Source organism: Mirounga leonina, unplaced genomic scaffold (assembly GCF_011800145.1).
Source record: "Mirounga leonina isolate KUSES-001 unplaced genomic scaffold, KU_Mleo_1.0 Mir_166, whole genome shotgun sequence".
Classification (NCBI taxonomy): domain Eukaryota; kingdom Metazoa; phylum Chordata; class Mammalia; order Carnivora; family Phocidae; genus Mirounga; species Mirounga leonina.
Window position 1 is genome coordinate 26,521,433 of NW_023270418.1, and position 7,735 is coordinate 26,529,167.

Consider the following 7,735-nt stretch of genomic DNA (forward strand, 5'->3'; position numbering starts at 1 on the left):
TTCTGCTCACGCTTCTTAGATATCACTTAACCTCTTTGAGCTTTGTCATCTTCATTTATAAAATGAGAATAATAAGAAGTTAGCCCCAATGCCATCTTCCCTGAAAACTTCTGCTGTGATAAGAAAATGAGAAAATCTCTAAAATGCCTTCTACTTGTAAGGGGTGATTGTCATAATCACAGCCAACATCATTATTATTTGGGATTGTTTTCCCTAGACCTTGTTGCATGCTCTTAGTAAGATCAGTTTGGGGGAAGGTTATTATTGCTACTAGACAACCATTAACAAATCACATGAATGAATGAATGAATGAATGGCCAAAGTGAGTCTGGTTCTTGGGCTGCTACCTCTAAAATGAAGCCACATAGAGTCATGTGGGAACTTGAAAAGTTAAGTAGTGAGAACCAGGAAGGAGTTATAAAATCATGGAATTCTCAGGGAACAAAAACCCTATGAGGGCTACAGAACACTTTCTCACCTAACTAGGGAAGAAGTGATTAAAGTGTCTATGGGGATCCAGCTCTGCTTGTTGAGGGAGGTCATCAGTAAATTCACATTATTTGTAGTAATTCTCTTCGATAATGTGGAAATCAAGCCATACCATGAACTCCAGGGCTGCAATTTGTGTAGATATTGAAGGATGGAGATAATGGGTTCTGTCATTAAACAAGAAAACAGACCCCTGGAATTTACTCACCTTAAATGTTTGTACCACTGAGAAGAAATACCATTTATTCAACTGTTTATTGATCCCAAATGTGTTTCAGCCATAATGATGAGCCATGGGAATACAGACCCATGCAGAATAAACATCATTCTTGCATTCATGGTGTTTAAGTCTAATGGAGAAGACACTAAGTGAGTGAACACTCTAAGAGATATAGAACTACATATAGAATGAAATGCCACATATATGTAATTATGTGTAGAATAAGTATGTAATTATAAATACTATTTACTTCATGGGAAGGAACATGATGGAATCAAGGAGAGTTTTGATATCAATGCACTATTTTGGTTCTATTTCTGGGAGTTTACCATATCTATCTATCTATCTATATATGTGTGTGTGTGTATACATATATAGAGAGATTATACATATATATGTATAGAGAGAGACTATATACTTATGAATTTATATATATAAGGTTTTTTGTATATATACAAATGTATACATATATACACAGAAATATATAAACATACACTTATAAATTAATATGTATATTGTTTATATATAACCTTATGTGTATATAAAGTTCATGAAATGTATATGTTACATGAACATTTTATGTATCTCTGACTTAAACTTTTAATGGATTTTATTTTTTAGAGCAGTTTTAGGTTCACAACAATATGGAGAATAAGGTACAGAGATTTCCCATATACCCCCTGCCTCACACATGCACAGCCTCCCCAATCATCAACGTCCCTCACCAGAGTAGTACATTTGTTACAAAAGAACCTACATTGACACATCATCATCACCCAGAGTCCATAGTTTACATTAGGATTCACTCTTGGTGTTGTAAATTCAGTGGGTTTAGATAAATGTATAATGCTATGTATCCATCATTATAATATCATACAGTGTATTTTCATTGCCTTAAAATTCCTCTGTGCTCCATCTACTCATCCCTCCCTCCACCCAACTCCTGGAAAACACAGTAGTCTCCATAGTTTTGTCTTTTCCGGAAGATCACACAGCTGGAATCAGACAGTATGTAGCTTTTTCCAATTGGCTTCTTTCACTTAGTGAAATACATTCCTCGATGTATTTTCATGGCTTGCTAGGTTTAAGGATGGAAACCAGGAAGGGAGTTCCACACTCATGGAACCCCCCAAGGGACAACACCCCAACAAGAGCAACAAAAACTTACCTTACACAACCAGCAATTAAATACCTTAAATTTACAAAAGGCAACATGTCAAATTTGTTAAATAAAAAACATTTTAAAAATAAAATGTTTATGGGGAATCCAGCTCTGCCTGTTAAGGGAGATTATGAATATATTCACATTACTTATACTAATTCCCTTTGATAATGCAAAAATCATTACCTCTAGGGCACCAACTGGACATAAATATGAGGGATAAGGACACGGACTCTGCCATTAAACAAGCCAAATGGATCCAAGGAATTATTGTTTCATCTAATTCACCTTAAATATTTGCAGCATTGTGTAACAGATTACTGAGTTAGTGAAAACAACACTGGAAGTGGAGCCAAATGATCTCGTTTTAAGACAGTTCCACTGCTTGCTATCTGAATAATTAAAAAACTTACAACCTCAAATTGCTTTGTTTTATTTATTTTTTAACGATACGATGATAACATTTCTTTTTCCAAATGAGGTAAAATGCCAGCAATTATAAACATTGTTAATGTTCTAGTTCTTCAGCTTGATTCATGAGTGTTATTTTATTATGCTTCATAAATTAATATACATTACATATATTCCTTTTCAGGTATTAATTATTTGATCATACAAAACACTCGTTTTCTAATTTTAAAAAAGCGACTACATGGCTTCTGCTATACCTTAAGTTATGCTAAGTAAGCTTCAACCATCCCTAAGGCTACCTTTTTTTTTTTAAAGATTTTATTTATTTATTTGACAGAGAGAGACACAGCAAGAGAGGGAACACGAGCAGGGGGAGTGGGAGAGGGAGAAGCAGGCCTCCCGCCGAACAGGGAGCCCAATGCGGGGCTCAATCCCAGGACCCTGAGATCATGACCTGAGCTGAAGGCAGCTGCTCAATGACTGAGCAACCCAGGCGCCCCCATCCCTAAGGCTACCTTAAGAAGATGCAATCCCAATCCCTTTCCACCAGTTTTTTCTCCTCCAGTCAGAGCACCAAAACAATCAACATCCTTATGAGGTGAGATTGGATAATGATTTAGCAAGAAATACAGATTATGGCTCCCTCTTTGTGCTGAGTCCAGAATTACCTTTTATTATTATTATTATTATTATTTAGGTATAATTGACATCTAACATTATACTACTTTCAGGTGAACACCATAATGATTTAGTATTTGTATACATTGCAAAATGATCACCACAAGAAGTCTAGTAAACATTCGTCCCCATACTTAGTTACAAAATTTTTTTTCTTGTGATGAAGACTTAGGATCTACTCTCTTAGTGACTTCTAAATATACAACAGAGTGTTATTAACTATAGTCACCATACTGTATGTTACATCCCCAGGACTTATGTGCTTTATAACTGGAGGTTTATACCTTCTGAATTATGTCATGTCAACTTTTTGGATACACATTTCTGGCCATGAGTGGATTACTTGGCACCACATGTCAAGGCACAAAAGTCCTAAATTCCAGATTTCATGCTTCAGATAGGAAAAAGAAGAATTCCTTCACCTCACTCAGCCTCACTTTCTATATCCTTTTAATGGAATTAGTAATACCCACCCTCGATGGTTTCCAGAGTGGCTTGGGGATGAAATAAGACAGAGGATGTGAAATGTTTAGTGAATCACTTAACCTGTATAAAAACTGACTCTTGTTATCAGAGAGTCCTATCCCAGGTTGTTCTGACTCATATCTCACATCAGTATCACTGTGATGGAAAAGGGCTCCAGCAGAGACCCAAAAGAACTTCTTAAAATAAAACAAGAAAACAGACAAACCTGGGCACCAGGTTTTCCCACTATAGTGAGCTTGAATAAAGCCAGATTGGGACGTAAGGGTCTAGTGACTGATGTCTTGAAGGGGATGACACTGTTGTGGAGCCTTCAGGGAACAAGTTCTCTTGTGAGTACATCTACAGCTCCATGCCTCATGGACTGAATATTTTAATTAAAATCTTGCCTGTAGGGACCAAGATTGGAGAGAACTTGCGAAGGAAAGTCATGGGTGTGTGAGCGGCTATTTCTTCTCTAGTCTACATGTCTGTTCTCAAAAATAAAGAAAAAGAGGCTACCAACATTCTTGGCAGCAGATGATGTGGACATCAGAGCAGGAAAAGAAACACAGGCTGGAGGCATTCAACCAGTCACAGAGACATAAGTCAGGTTGGAGTTTTTCTTTTCTTTCTTTTTTTTTTTTTTGATCTTTCCCATTGGCAGTAAATGTCCTTGCATCTATTGTGCTCCTTGACTTCTGAACCACATCACCTGACTGGGACTAAAAGCTGGCAAGGGGCTGGTACTCCACTTTATTCTCCTCAAACACTGATCCTTTTTTCCTCTTATGCATATGGTACAACTTCAAATGAAATTTTATTTCTTGGCCTTCTTACAATTACATGTAGGCTGTGTGGTTTTCCAAGTGGTTCATTTCTAAGTAGTAAAGAGAGACCCAGCCTTCTTATACCTCGTGACTCCAAAGATTTCTGTGGATGAGAAGACAGAGTGTGGATAAAAATGCATGGGATATATATGCTATTAGCTGGGACCAATCCATACATCCTAGCATATTTGCAAGGGAATTTCTGTGCCTAGAAAGACAAATTATATCACAAGCATGCACTTGTCTCAAGCATGTCTCTGCCACAATCCAAAAGTAAACATCAATTAGAACATTTTCAGTCTGATTGTAAGGGAGGCTGAAATATCACCCAAACAGGTGGTGAGAAGTACTCTAATCCAATCCCAATCAACTGCAAAGTCTTCTTCTCCTTCTCCTTCTTCTCATTCTCCTCTTCTTCTGGTACTGTATTATAAACATCAAAGTTGCCAAGAGACTAAATCTAAATTGTTTTCATCATAAAAAGGAAATGATAATTATGTGATTTGCTATAGGCTAACACTACAGTCATAATCATATTGTAATAAATAAATATATATCAAATCAGCACTTTGTACACCTTGAACTTGCACAATGTTGTATGTCAAATTATCTCAATTTTTAAAACTATGAAAAAAGGAGATCTATAGCATATTGTATATTTAAAGCATACAGGTGCAATAAAACCAAATCATTTTCAAGAAAAGCATATATCTAAATATATTAGCATTATTGCCTTTACAGAAAAGATAATGGGGGAGGGGGGTTGGTTGAAATTAAGGAGGAAAGTGGTGAAATAATAAGATAGAGGGGCTTGCAAAGACCAATTAAGACAGATTGTGATGAACCGAAGAGGATGATTTACTCAGATTGTGATGAACCGAAGAGGATGATTTACTCAGATTGTGATGAACCGAAGAGGATGATCTGAATAAACCTACATTCCCCACCCTCATATAAGAAGAGTCCTTTGCTGAACACTGCTTCAAACCCACAATCTCCTAGATTAGCTTCATCCCTGAATTGTCATTACACTGCCCAGAGTATAAAAGACAAGCAATTGATGGTGATATTTACCATCACAAGTCATGCAGTGCATACTTTCATACAACCATGTTTGACATTCAATACATGAGCACCCACACAATATAATTCTTTGAGTAAAAAGTACTTCTCTCTCAGAAAAAGAGATGGAATGAATTGCAGAGTGTAGCTCAGATGACAGAAAAGGGAGAAGAAGCAACTTTTTCCCCTACAATGGAACTAAGTTAGTCCAGCATAAATCAGAGAGTAGACCTGAAAGAAATGTCTTAAGACAAGATCCACTCAGGCTGACAGCCATGATATTCCCATGAAGTTTATCCATGATGTCCAGAAGAAGAAAAAGCCAACAGCAAATTCTGGTGGAGTTTCTTCACCTCTCAGGCATTTTCTAAATTGAGGGTTTATTTCTACTATAAAAATATGTCAGCAGAAGCCGCCACAAATACATATCTTGGAAGACATCTATAGATCAGGGCAGCGAGCAAGGGAAGGCTCCATAGCATTTCAACTGAGAACCAATATTGTCCAGTTGTCTGGAGGGGCATGTGACTGCACATATTAATTCCAGCACTTCCTGACCATCTCCTTTATTCAGGCTAGATGCTAGAGTTGGAGAGATGGATTGAACTGCTCCCCTATGCCAAGAAACATACACCTTCATCTGGCAATGACCATTCAGAAGAAGTGAAGAATATGCTTTTCAAAGAACACAAGCTCTGACATTAGACAGCGAGTTTGGATGTTGGCCGTTTGGATGTTTAGCAAGTCACTGAGTATTTTTTATTTTATTTTATTTTATTTTATTTTATTTTATTTTATTTTATTTTATCACTTACAGCTGTCATTTAATTGATGAGGTGTTTTGTAATTGAGGGTGTTTGGGACCTAAGAAAACATGGCTCTTAAGATTCTTTCACATTTTCTTATTTCAGAATAATCCACCCTTTTGGATCTATCTAATTTCAAACCATAAGTCTGCAAAGCTTTCCTTTCTAACCCTGGTAAAGCAATCTGGTAAAATCTATTTTAAAAACACTTTTGCTTGGCTACTTTATCCTCATTCGGTTCCTTTTCTTGTTTCTGATAGGAATGATTACCATTTTTCTTAAGTTCTTCAAACCATCCTTAAACCTTCATTGTCAAAAGATGAACTTTTGGTCTTGTTGGAATAAAATGGGCTCGCTCAAATTTTCTCCCACTATCTACCACACCAAACTATGCCTTTACCAATTTTTTTTTTTTAAGTTACTGGCATTTTTTAAAAATTTTATTTTATTATGTTAGTCACCATACAATACATCATTAGTTTTTGATGTGATGATCCATGACTCATTGTTTTCATATAACACCCAGTGCTCCATGCAGTACGTGCCCTCCTTAATACCCATCACCAGGCTAACCCAACCCCCTAACCCCTCCCCTCTAAAATCCTCAGTTCATTTCTCAGAGTCCATAGTCTCTCATGGTTCATCTCTCCCTCCGATTCCCCCTCTTCATTTTTCCCTTCCTTCTCCTAATGTCTTCCATGCTATTCCTTATGTTCCACAAATAAGTGAAACCATATGATAATTGACTTTCTCTGCTTGACTTATTTCACTTAGCATAATCTCCTCCAGTCCCATCCCTGTTGATGTAAAAGTTGGGTATTCATCCTTTCTGATGGCTGAATAATAATTCCATTGCATATATGGACCACATCTTTATCCATTCATCTGTTGAAGGGCATCTCGGCTCTTTCCACAGTTCGGCTATTGTGGACATTGCCGCTATGAACATTGGGGTGCATATGGCCCTTCTTTTCACTACATCTCTGTCTTTGGGGTAAATACCCAGGAGTGCAATTGCTGGGTCGTAGGGTAGCTCTATTTTTAATTTTCTGAGGCACCTCCACACTGTTTTCCAAAGTGGCTGTACCAACTTGCATTCCCACCAACAGTGTAAGAGGGTTCCCCTTTCTCCACAACCTCTCCAACATTTATTGTTTCTTGTCCTGACCATTTTTGCCATTCTAACTGATGTAAGGTGGTATCTCAATGTGGTTTTATTTTATTTTATTTTATTTTTTTAAAGATTTTATTTATTTATTTGAGAGAGAGAATGAGAGAGAGCACATGAGAAGGCGGAGGGTCAGAGGGAGAAGCAGACCCCCTGCTGAGCAGGGAGCCCGATGAGGGACTCGATCCTGGGACTCCAGGATCATGACCTGAGCCAAAGGCAGTCGCTTAACCAACTGAGCCACCCAGGCGCCCCTCAATGTGGTTTTAATTTGGATTTCCCTGATGGCTAATGATCATGAACATTTTTTCATGTGTCTGTTAGCCATTTGTATGTCTTCTTTGGAGAAGTGTCTGTTCATGTCTTCTGCCCATTTTTTGACTTGATTATTTGTTTTTTGGGTGCTGAGCTTGAGAAGTTCTTTATAGATCTTGGATACCAGCCCTT